Source organism: Eptesicus fuscus, chromosome 21, assembly GCF_027574615.1.
Source record: "Eptesicus fuscus isolate TK198812 chromosome 21, DD_ASM_mEF_20220401, whole genome shotgun sequence".
NCBI lineage: Eukaryota > Metazoa > Chordata > Mammalia > Chiroptera > Vespertilionidae > Eptesicus > Eptesicus fuscus.
In genome coordinates, this window is record NC_072493.1 from 28,187,053 (window position 1) to 28,200,247 (window position 13,195).

General features: G+C 40.3%; 1 protein-coding gene across 12 annotated transcripts in view; it reads right to left on the reverse strand.

Annotated features, from left to right (window-relative positions):
* CDH13 (cadherin 13) overlaps positions 1–13,195 on the reverse strand; it is a 1,044,015-nt gene that overhangs the window by 656,099 nt on the left and 374,721 nt on the right. The window lies entirely within an intron of this gene.

Sequence of the window (13,195 nt, forward strand, 5' to 3'; positions counted from 1 at the left end):
AGGTGGTGGTTACACATCATGAATGCATTAAATACCACTGATATGTTCACTTAAAATGACTAATTTTATGTTACATGAAATTGACCTCAAATAAAAGTTAAAACTAAGTTGCCAAATGCTTCAGAGAATTCAAGTGGGCTCAGGACTAAAAAATCTTTAAGAAAATCAGCTATTCCGTTTCCATGACATTCAAAAGTTGGTAATTTTAGCAAAATATCAAGGTTTAAATTGCCAATTTTGGAGTAGAAGGGTTGAGCATAAATATGCCATCTTTGTTATCATTTTAAATTTTCTCTGCCTATGTGTAAGTCCATTGCTATGTCAAATTCTGAAATGCTATGTGGGGTATTACTTGAAGTACTTTTTATTGGAGAATTGATCTTCCTTTACATGATAGAGATGTTAAGTAGAGATGTTAAGTAAAGACTATGCCTTCCAGAAGATTGGTGAAGGGGAGGGCAGTGATGTGAAGGAAAACTAGCTCTATGGAAATATATTTTAACCTGGGAAGATCGGAGCAAGTTTGCAGGCTGAGGGGAGGATTCAGAGAGGAGGAAACAGCTGAAGGAGTAAGAGAGAAAGAAGGAGCACGTGGTGAAAACAGAAGCAGAAAGCAGTGGGTTCAAGAGCTCCAAGGAAAGGATGTGTCACAAAGAGGAGATAGAGTTGGTCTTCCGTTGAGAGGAAAGGAAAAGATTGGAAGGGGGCAGAGATGAAGATGGAATTGGGGAAGCTCAAGTTGGACAATATAAACTTTTCAGCAAAGAGAAATGCATTTTCAGCTGCAGAAAATCATAGGCAATGGGGTAGAGTTTATTGCTTAAGTAAAAGGGAAAGTCTTGGAGTGGTACTCAAGGCAATGAGCAATAAATTAAGGATGAATAATTACAGGGCAGGAACCTGTACAGAGGGAGTTGTACTTTCATGAGAGTGAATGCCTCATCAACCAAGTCCTTGCCACCTCACCCTCATCCATTTCCCAGAAACTGTTTTCCAATAGGCGAGGCTGCACATCTATATCTATTGATACAGCCTTATTGATTTCAGCCCATCCTTATAGATACTTGACTTCTTTTTGAATCTTGAATCTCTCATGCAATGAGGATCTCAGGGCTGTGAAAGTTACAAAAGAAAAAAACCTGTTTCCATATCTTCACTTTCATCATTGGGTTAAATTCAGTCAGTTAGAGCCATTGACTGCATGAAGAAGCCATGCTTTAGGCTGGCAGATTATTTTTCAGATCTCTTGGATGCATCTATTCAACCACTCTGAATCTACTTTAGTAATGTTTAGCTCATATTTCTCTATATTGAAAAAAAAGGTAAGATATTTTGTTAAATGCCTTCTTGGAGTATCAGAGGACAAAGCATGCCTCTGAAATATTCTATGTAGTTGTTCAACCATGGACAAGTCATATCTTTCCCATATCTTACTTTATTCATCTATAAAATGAAGATAATAGTTCCTATTTCACAGACTTGTCGTAAAGACCAAATGACTTAAGGTAAGAAATGTATTTAGAGTGGTACCTGGCACTGAGTTTGACCTAAATAAATGTTGGCTATGATCAGCATTATAACATCAATTTTCATTCCATCTCTGACATTTGTTTAGTCATTCAATAAGTATTCAATGACAGTTATTAAGTGCTAGATTTAAAGCAATGAACAAGTCGGTCAGAGCCCCTATCCTTACAGGAAATAAAAATTTACTTTACCTAATAACCAACACTGAAATTATAAGATTTATGTAGAATTTGACAAAAATATAGGGGGATTATTATTTTTAGCACTTTTTTTTCTTTGATTCCATTTCTGAGTCTTCTTTTTTACTTTCTTCGTTCCTACTTTATAGAAAATATCTAAAGACCTGAGTGAAAGAAGAAATTCCAGGAAAACTAGGCAAATAAGACTGATGGTCTAGGGGCTAGACTTTGCTAACAAGGTCTAAATTAAATAAGGGATTTGGAATAAAAAAGCAGTCAAGTCAGCTATCTGTTAACTGGAGTTTGTGAGAATGGACAATGAAAGGAAGAAAACAGTGCATCCTGATTAGCTGTTTTAACTCTCATAGTGGAGGCAAAAACAATTAAAAAAGAAAAGAATGGCATCCACAGTCATCTGGAGTGAGAGTGATGGGCAGGGAAGAGCTGCAGGAAAAGCCTGGCTATATTTATTCAGGCTCTTTCTGGGTGGCTTGGAGAACTACCATTGTTTATAGCTTTGTAACTTCAAAGAAAGGGAGTTGTAGCTGCTGTCAATAGAAGCTTAAATTGCCTGATATGATGAAGGGGTTGGTTGACAATGCCAACCTTTTGTCAAAAGGTTTTGCTTCAAAATAATTGAAAATTGAAGGAACTATCTGATTTCCATAAATAGCCAGAGGCAGGAGAACTGTTTTGATATCAGGAAGGAAAAACACCCTCTTGCATCTCAGGTTCACTTTTCTCTTATTGGTAGGTAGAAGAGAAAAAGTGTAGAGAAGATTCTACACTTCCCCTTTTGGATTGTAAGGCTGGAGGGAAATCTGGGATCAATGGGGTCAGAGCAATAAGCTCCCTCCAACTAAAGCTGCCTTTCAATTAAGGGTATTTTGGAACTTTTGCTTAGAGGAGAGTCTCAAATTTTTTGAGTTTGATTTACCTTGAGTCGCCCTGGAATATTCATATTGCTCTATGCCAAGGGAAGCTCTTTCTCCTTCTATAGGCCTCCCCAATTGGTTGTGCTCACCAGTCTTTGAAGAGTGGGAATTGCTAAGAGCATAAATATGCCATCTTTGTTATCATTTTAAATTTTCTCTGCCTATGTGTAAGTCCATTGCTATGTCAAATTCTGAAATGCTATGTGGGGTATTACTTGAAGTACTTTTTATTGGAGAATTGATCTTCCTTTACATGATAGAGAAAGAAGAGCAAGTGCTAACAAAATCTATTTTCTGTTAAAGAAATCATCATACTTTGATGACCGCACACACTATTTGCTTTTTGAGTGTTGCTATCTTTTTGTCTTATTAAAAAAGATAGAAGCAATTTGGCAAATAAAAATGCCAGTCCTAATGTGGACCCCAGTAGGACATCGGCAGTCTTTGCTGTTGTAATTTTTTAAAAATATATTTTATTGTTTTTTTACAGAGAGGAAGAGAGAGGGATAGAGAGTTAGAAACATTGATGAGAGAGAAACATCAATCAGCTGCCTCTTGCACACCCCCTACTGGGGATGTGCCCGCAACCAAGGTACATGCCCTTGACCGGAATCGAACCTGGGACCCTTCAGTCCACAGGCCAACGCTCTATCCACTGAGCCAAACCGGTTTCGGCTGTTGTTGTAATTTTTAACGTGGCATCCCTAGGGGTATAAACCAGAGGGTTTCTACTTCTGTTATAAGAGGAGCTTGAAAAAAGACAAAATACACTCTGAGATCAGGCCCTGGCCACAGTTGAAAGTGCTTCCTGTTTGTCTGTGTGATACCTGGCTTTGTGGCTTTGAGACAACGTGGCTTTGTCTCAACAAGCAGTTAAATTTAGGGTCAAACAGCATCAACAGTGTGGCTCAAGAGGAGTTACCACTCTAGCATTTATCACAAATCAAGGCTGGGCCACAGAGACCAAGAGTCCAGGGATAACTACCCAATGTGGGTAGATTAGAGGAGATGGTTGGCTGGGGCCATAATGCTCTTCTTTGCTATTTTTTTCTCCAAATGCTCAGAATTGTGCTTTAAAAGTTTGGGTGAAGACCATGTAATTTGATTGACCCATGTGCCATGCGAAGAAGAAGAACTGAAAAAATGGTATATCCTCTTCCTGTTCCTTTGCTACCTTAATCTTTGAATATTAAGATCAAAGATCCAAATGGAGAAAATCGTGGTCCGTATCAAAGATTGTGTTCTGGCCCTGGCTGGGTACCTCAAGTGGTTAGAGCATCATCCCGGTACGAGAAGATTGCGAGTTCGATCCCAGGTCAGGACACATATAAGAAACAAACAATGAATACATGGATTGATGGAACAACAAATCGATGTCTCTCTCTCTCTCCAATCAATAAAATTTTTAAGTAAATAATTGTGTTCTGTTATCACTGGAGTTTTTTTGTTTGTTTGTTTGTTTGTTTCCATCAGAAATGAGAACCAGGCTTTTACAGAGTAGTCTAGGAGACATTCACATTTGGAAATCTTGTGATGTTTTTATGAGGTTCTATTTCCAAAGGCTCTATTCGTGAGGAAAGTATTTTAAAAGTGCCATGACAACACAGGGCTTGTCCACCTACTTAAAATTTATCCAAGATTATCACTCAGGTTGTTTTTCCTAACCACTTTGAATTTTTTATGTCATTTCATCTCTAATAAGAACAGCCACACCACATGGCAAAGCCCATTGTGACCAAGTATTTCCAAATGCCAGATAAGAGGGTTTTTTAAAAAAGAGGTGAACACTTCAATATTTACACTGAGAAATCACTTGTATTTGATTTATGGTAATAATAAAAGGAGGTTAGAAGCATATCAGAGAAACCAGAACGATGTGCATTCTATCACATTATCTTCTGCCATCAAAGGTACAAGGTGAAAATGCATGTCTGATGACGCAATATTCCTTTTACTGGAAAAGCCCCAGAAGCTGCTGGAAAGCTAGCTGTGGACGGAACCCTGGACCAAAGGCATTGCTATGGATTTGCATACTGAGGTGGACACCTGACCAGCCTGTGACCTGAGAGCCACCCCTCGACTTCTGTTCATCTCAGTTCCATGACTCATAAAAACAGGAAAAACACCATCTGCTTCAAGGCAGTGTTAAATCCAAACAATGCTTATGAAAATAAAATTTTATTTTTAAAAATATAAATGTAAAATGCTCCAAAACTATTAAGATGAGTAAGATAAGGTCTGAAATAAGGAAACTGATGGCTTGAGAGACATTTCCATTTGGAAACATTGTGCTGTTTTCATGAAGTTCTTTCTCAAAGATTCTACTCATGAGAAAAGATTTTTTAAAAAGTGTCATGAAAATATAAGACTTGTCCACTACCTAACATTTTTTAGGAGTTTTGCTCAGCTCCATGTTCATTTTTAAAAAAGATTCTAAGCACTTGTTATTTTCCTCTGTCATTTTATAGTATTTCCAGGAGAATAGGAAAGCACCGGTTCTATTTTAAATGTCAGTAGTGTTACCAAAATAGCAGTGGCTGCATAAAGTCAGAAGGCTCAGGCCCAACTCCCAGTTCTGCCATTTGCTGGCAGATGGTGACTAGCTGACTTACACAATTTCTCTGGGCCTGAACTACTGCATCTGCAGAGTAGGAACCAGATTACCAACAGAGTAATGAGGTTGGCCATGAGAATCTGAGAATGGACGTATGTGTGACAGCAGCTAAGAATGCCCTCACATGTGGTGTGCACTCAGTGAATGACTCCATCTCTCTTTCAGAATATATATATCTTCCATAGGATGCTAGGGCAGCCCTGACCACTCGGTAGCCATTTGCCATCTGTGGCTATTAAGCACTTACAATTTGGCTAGTCCACATTGAGATCTGCTATAAGTGTAAAATATACATTGAATTTCAAAGATTTAAAATGAAAGGAAGAATGTAAAAATCATTTCATTAATAATGTTCATATTGATTACTTGTTGACATAATATCTTATAAAATTATATATCCTAATATATATGTTAGGTTTTATATGTACATTGGGTTAAATTTATAACATATAAATATACAGATAGTATATATATCTATGAAATTTAACCCAACCTACACTAATAAAAGAGAAATATGTAAATTGACCATACAACCACGATGCCCATCAGCCAATCAGGAGGAAATATGCAAATTAGCAGGACAAAGATGGTGGTGGCCCCGCCCCCCAGCCACTCCAGGGGCAGAGAAACAGGGCGGGGCAGGATGCCTGCTATGGGGGGATGGCAGGGGGGCGAAGGAAGCTACAGGAGCAGTGCTTCAGCCAGAGTGAAGCCTGCAGACTCCAGTGGGAGCAAAGGCAGAAGGCCTGGATCCCCGGTGCCAGAGGAAAACCGGAGCCGGCAGCCAGGTGAAGGAAGGCCTATTGCATGAATCTTCATGCAACAGGCCTCTAGTATGAATATATTGTCTGTGTGTATGGTATAAGATATACATACATTGTGTGTTAAGTATGTATAGTTAAATAATACATACATTATTATAATTTATTTCATCTGTCTTTTTAATGTTACTATATGGAAACTTAAGTTACATATGTGGTTTACAGTAGTTTTTCTTTTGTATTATCTGCTGCAAACACGAAATGTTGAGTTTCCACAAGCCAAAAAAAGCTAGTTTTAATTATCTAGACTTTCTATGGGATCAATTATTTTTCCCCAAGCATTTCAATTAAAATTAATCTTCAGAATATAGTCTTATTAGATTCTGATCCACAAATCAATCTGTTATCTTCTTAAATTAATGAATCAAATTATTTATTTTTATCTATATTTGAATAGTATCCTGGAGCCAAGAATCATAAACATAACAATTTAGGCATGTGTCAAAATATAACAGCCTAATACCCTATTTCATGCCCAATTTTTGGAGCTGTACCATAATTTTTTGAGATATATATTTTCCCTATTTTGCATGACAGTTAAATGGATACCAATTTTCCCTAATAGTAACTTAGGAGGATTTTGCCATGAAAAGTGGTGCTTCACAGATTTTTTTAAATTACCCCACTTGTTAAATTGGTGCATGTTAAGTAGCTATAGCTTTAAACTCCTCATTTCTTTACAGCCACATTCAGTGCACAGATTGGTTCTCCACTTCGATTGTTGTGAAACATATTTCATTTGAGCCAGGTCGATATTATTGTCCAGCTCAACGAACTCTACGCCACTCCCAGTCAATGTGATAAGGTCTTGAGACAAGGCGATTAATTATGCCCAAAGCTGGTTGCTCTCATACTCATGGTGCTTTAACAAATGAAGTCAAATCACCTGCAAGCAGCATGACAGGCACGTTGGAGGTGAGATGACAAAATGGACAAACGAACAGAAGTGATTCAGATGGTTGGCTCGGGGTTGATAAAAATTGGAGTTTATCTCAGTAACAAATGTGCAACGATATTTTTGTCTAGAATGTGTGAGATCAGAAAAGATGAAAAAACATACAGAGGTGGTAACACCTCACAGGGTATTTCAGTTAAGAACAAAGGATGGTTCTCTATATCTCTGAATCTGTTTTTGTTTTGTTTGTTCGTTTGTTTTAAGTTTCTAGATTCCATAGATAAGTGAAATCATACAGCATTTGTCTTTCTCTGCCTGACTTATTTCACTTAGCATACTGCCCCTCTAGGTTTCTCCATGTGGTTGCAAAAGGCAAAGTTTTAATCTTCTTTTTATTGCTTAGTATTCGTCCATTGCTGAGTAATAGTCCATGTCTTCTTTATTCACTCATCTATAGATGTGATTTTTTTGTGTGCTAACCCTCTGTTAGCACTGGGTTAGGGACAATACATTTTTTACATTCTTAGTACCCCATTATGACATCAAGTTAAGGTTGGGGTACTATAGCCATTGTACAGATGAAAATTGAAACTCAAAGGATGAAGATGACTTCTCAGTGCCTTGCAACTGATAAGTCCTAAATGTGTAATTGGATCCCCATTTGGGTCACCCCTTCATATCATCTATAAGAACTCACCTAAATGTCCCAGAGCGTACGCATACATACAGTAATGGAGGGGCATCCAGAGGCTGATTTTGAGGTTCAGGCCCACCATTCCCTAGAGGTTCTTACCAAATACAACCCTAAGACTATGAGAAGCAGTGGATGAAGAGATCCTCTAAGGGTCAAGATACATGATTAGCAGCAATATTAATATTGGCTTCTGAACAATGGATGGCATGTTTTATATTTTTAATTAAAACATTAAAAACAAAAACAACTATTTCTCCAAAGTTGTTCCTTAACTAATTGCTCATTTTATTTTATTTTATTTTTTGGAACTATTTCTATCCTGATTCTTAAAACTGAATTAGGAGCCAAACTTATGTCTTTTAAACTGCATGTTTACAGTTATGATGATCACCAAGACAAATAAGTCTTAAATTTAGCTTTTTAAGGTTCTGTCATAACATTCTCTGTTCATTTTACTTTTTCAGGGATTTTTAAATGACAAAAAGGAAAGGATACATACATATATTTGCGTTTAACTTGATTGAGTCCAGTGTACTGGCTTCCAGTTAAGAAGTGTAAATTCTTAATAATTAACTTTCGGATACTGCCAAGTCTTTTGGTGTTTTTTAAGTGGACCTATAGAAATAAAGAATCCTCTCTTAGAAGTTTAGTCAGTGTTTTATATAAAGTGGGTACCTGAGCAATAAGAATGGTTATGATTCAAGTTTCCTTATAATCCTGAATTCTCTACAGATTGTAGAAGTGAGGAAATTTGGTCATATAGAGAAGGGATGAAGGATTGGGTTGTCTCAGTCTGCCTGGTGCATTCATTTAGCATTTATTATAGCCCTGGCTTTGATGATACAATGATGAGAAACAACTGGAATTTTCACTTACCTTGTGCTGAGCACTGCTCTAAATCTTTTGCGTATGTTTGCTTATTTAATATCTGCATTATCTATGACATTGATATTGTTATGAACTGGTTTTACAGCTCAGGAAGGAAGGAAGGAAGGAAGGAAGGAAGGAAGGAAGGAAGGAAGGAAGGAAGGAAAGAAGGAAGGGAGGGAGGGAGGGAGGGAGGGAAGGAGGGAGGGAGGGAGGAGAGAGGAAGAGAAGGAAGAAGGGACGAGGGAAGGAAGGAAATAGGATGGGAACAAGGGAATAGACTGTATTTTTGCCTTCAAGGAGCTGGCAGTCTCATCAGAGAGCCGAACTGTAAACACCAAACAAGTAGATACATAATTACAAACTGAGAAATGGCCATGAAGGTACTGAACTGGTGCTGGAGGGAAACGATCAGGGTAAGACCCTCCTTTGGAATGGGGACCAGAAAGGGTCTTGGAGGAGGTGACATTTCAGCAGGTTAAACCACTTAAGATGAAAAGGAATCAGACTTGAGGGAAGGCTGCAGAGATCTGCCAGGCTAGAATGTGAAGGATATTTTCAGACACATAGAAAGACTTCAGAATTTATTCCAAGGTCCCCATGGGTGAAGAGGAAGCAAGGGCCCATTGAGCGAGAAGGGTATGATCAGACTTGCACTGGAGCAGAAAGCCAGATCCATGCCCACAGCCTGTGGGTTCCCACAGCTCTTCCTCTGTTACATTGTGTGTCTCCTGCTTTGTTCAGGAGCCTCAGATGCTGGGTCACTAGGATTTAAATGCTACAGTTGCTCAGAGTGGACTCCCACACTTCAAAATGAAGCTAGTAGGTCCAGTCTCTTTGGCTTCCAAACTGGAATTTAAATTTAATTCCTACGAGCTCCCAGATATTCTTACTTCCCAGCCTGACTCCATAGAGTTCAACTGATGTCAGAATTCCTTGCCATAATCTACAGTCATAGAAACTATAATTTCTTTCAGAAATACATACACATATACATGCATGTATATGTCAAAAATTAAATCAATTATGCTTTTATTTGGGGGGGGGGCAGGCTGAACAATGATGTTGATGAGTCACACAGCAGATAAAGGCATCTCTACCAAAGGACTGTAAGGAATGAAGCAGAACTTTTCTATGCAACTTTGAAGCTCTATATATAAATGAATAAATGATATTATAAATAAATACATGAACCACTTAACACCCTGTTGTCTTCCTGCTCATCACTGCCAGGCAGAAGGACAGCAGACCTGGTGGAGATAAGCCACAGTGCTGTCCAGACATATGTGAGTCGGGTTCATCATTACGCTCCTCAGGCTAGAAAACTGTTCTGTGCACGCATGGTTAGCCCTGCCCCTCCATAACAATTCCTCCTTGCCTGTCAAAAGACCAGGATTAAACTGCTCCCCCACCTACTCAGATCTAAGGTGATCTTACACAGCTCAGGCAGGTACTAGCATCTGGGCAGCCAATTAAAAATGTAGAAAGAGCTTGAGAGTTTATAATTAAACCATTAATAATTAGACTTCACAGATTCAGACTATAGACTTTCCAGGTGAAAGGAGGTCGCAGGTAGCAGGTAAAAATAAGAGACACATCTTTTTATTAGCAAGCTGGGCTCCAGTTCCTGCAGCTGAGCTGAGCTGTGCTTTGCTGGGGTTGCATTTATCTTAAAGAATTTAACCACGGGGACATCTCTCCCATCTCTCCCGGTTTGTTTATGCTGGGTTCCCCACTGCCCTCTCTGAGAACATCTTTTCCTTCTTTTTTTTTTTTTTTTGGCTCTGCTTTCTCCTCCTGCCCCCAATCTCTGTCCACAGTGAGGACACTTAGCCTTCAGTTGCTTATCCTCTCTCTAGAGGTTCAAAAAAGATACTATTGATGGTTATCTGGTGCTGTGCCCAGTCCAACAATTCTGTGATGTAAGCTCAATTCTTATCCCTGTTTCATACCTAAAGATGTTGAGGTTCAGAGAGTTGAATGCATTGTCCAAGGTCACATGATCATGGGGCGGGGGTGAGGGTGGGGTTGGAACACAAATCTGAACCCAGTTAAGTTCCAAACCAAAGCCAAAGCCCTACCAGATGCTTTTCTTTCCCGCGAGATCCAATCCCAAATTCCCTGTTGTCTCCTGGACACCTCTATCAAGATGTCACCAAGAGCTACCAACTCAACACATCCAAGCCTGATTGGTCCAATCCCTCTCTGTCCTCCTAGGCTAGACAATTTAGAATCATCAGGATGCGGAACTGTGGCTCTTTCTTCTTTCAAACAGCTTTCACTTGCTGTTTTTCTCTGTCCCTTCTATGTTGCTCTAACTCATCCTGACCAATGGACAGTAGCCACAGCCACCCAGGTGGCACAGCCTCCTGATACACCAACTGGCAGAAAGGAAATGGGTGTTTGAACAGAAAAGTCAGAATCTCAGTCCCATTTCTGTCCATTTCAAGCTAGGGGATCTTGGCCAATTTGTCACACCTACAGCAGCCCCACAGGGAGGTCATGAGGGTTAGGAATAATGCATGTTAAATGTACATTGAGATGCAGACACATGAGAGTCCCACTAAGTAATAGAGGTTTGCACTTGCCTCTGAGTGCCTCAGTTTCCCCCACATATAAAATGGGAGCAGTGGCATATGCCTCATAGGTTGGTGGGGAGATTAAATGAGTCCCCATTCGTGGTCCATGAAGGAGCACTGGCACACAGTGAATGCCGTGAAAGCATCGCTGTCATCACCACCCAGGGTCCCTGCCCTCTCCTCTCTCTGAAGGCACACAGCACACTCACATTGCCTCCCTGCTTGATACATAATCAACATACACGTTTCCCTTCTCCATCTAAGAGTGAGCTGACCTGCATACTCACCGATTTCCCCCTCTAGTTTTTAGTCTGCTTGGTTGCACACAGTAGGGCCTCAAAAATACCAACTGAATATCTCTGAAGGACTGTGCTCTTCTCAGGGATTCTTTAGATAGCAGTTTTGTTTTCCTACACTTTTCTTTCTTTCTTTTTTTTTTTTTTTTGACTTCATTATGGACACATCTGGGCAGTCTCACAGGCTTATTTCGAGCCTTGTAAAATGACTGGAGGGGGGAGATGAACATCCTGTTCTGCTGGAGTTGAGCAAACTGAATGGCACAGCAGCCTCCACTGTGCTGTATAGAAGCAAACGGCCACAGTGAGCTTTGTCAATAACGTGCTCAGATAGCAGCAAATGAGAAACGGCCAGGCTCTGAGGGCTTGCCTCTGGACCAGTGTCTCCAAAGCTGAGTCTCATGGTATTGAACCCTGACCTCTCAACCCCTCAAGGTGGAGTTTGCCCACAGAAGTGCCCAGAATCCCTTCTGCTCTGCTTTAAGATAAATACATAACATTTTCCTTTCTGGATTTGAAGATGAGCAACCTATCATGATGAACAATTTTCCATCTAAATACAGTCCATCCCACATACAAACCCCCTTTTGTGAATCTCTGTACCATTTCCTTGTTCCTAAGAAGCACTTTGTGCTGCACATCTGGCAATTTTGTTGCTTTATGTACTTTCTGTCATTTATATCATGAGTTAGTGAGATGCTGTGAAAATGACCATGGCTAAGTAAGAGGAAAGCTTGCTTTTGTGGTACCAATGGGTTTTCAAAATAGTATCTGTTCACCAATACTCCACTTTATTTGAAAACATCAGTGGCACACTGTGGATTCATTTTAGCTGGCTATCTACCCTTAACTCACAGATTCACAGAAATAAAGGAGAATTATGGAGTTTGTCCAGCCCAGGGATGGCAAATAGATTCCGTATCCAGGAACATCTCTAAGTGATGGATAGGTGGCAGCTTCTAGAAGCACTGTATTGGAAAAGATTCTCAGGCCACGCCAGGGATAATGAGTAATATTTGCCATGGGTGTTGTGACAGAGTAGGACAATGCTCATGCCACGGTTTGCCATCCCAGACTGTTTAACCCTCTAATCTGCAAATGAAGAAGTTACACGATTCTTTCCAAATCACAGACAGCACTGGCAGGTAAGCAACACTCACACTGCCAATTGTACTGTCTGCTCCCCAGCTGTGGAATCTGTTACTCCTCCACCCATGCTCCACCACTCAACAAAATTAGCAAAAAATCAGGGTATGGAGAATGTGGCAGATGGAAAAAGGCAGTGAGAATCACAGGCTTTGAAAAACTGGGTAAAACCAGGCCAGCAGGTAGAAGAAAAGGCTAGGTGCACCAAGCATAGGGCACATCATTTTTATTGATACTAGAGGCCTGGTGCACGGATTCGTGCACTGGTGGGGTCCCTTAGCCTGGCCTGAACCCTCTCACAATCTGGGACCCCTTGGGGGATGTAGTAGTGCTTGAAGAGGCAAGTGGTGGGGGAGGAGCCTGAGCGTGGGTGGGCGCTGCGCTGCTCCCACTCATTCTGGTTCCGCTGAGCCTGCCACTGCCGCTCCTCTGGCGCCCCTTAGTCAGCTGAGCAGCACTCCCACTGTGGGAGCACACTGACCACCAGGGGGCAGCTTCTGCTTTGAGTGTCTGCCCCCTGGTGGTCAGTGTGCATCATAGCGACTAGTCAAATGGTCAACTGGTTGAACGGTCAACCAGTTGCTTAGGGTTTTATATATATAATTTTGCCATTTTGCTAGGTGTCTTCCTTTTCTATAATCA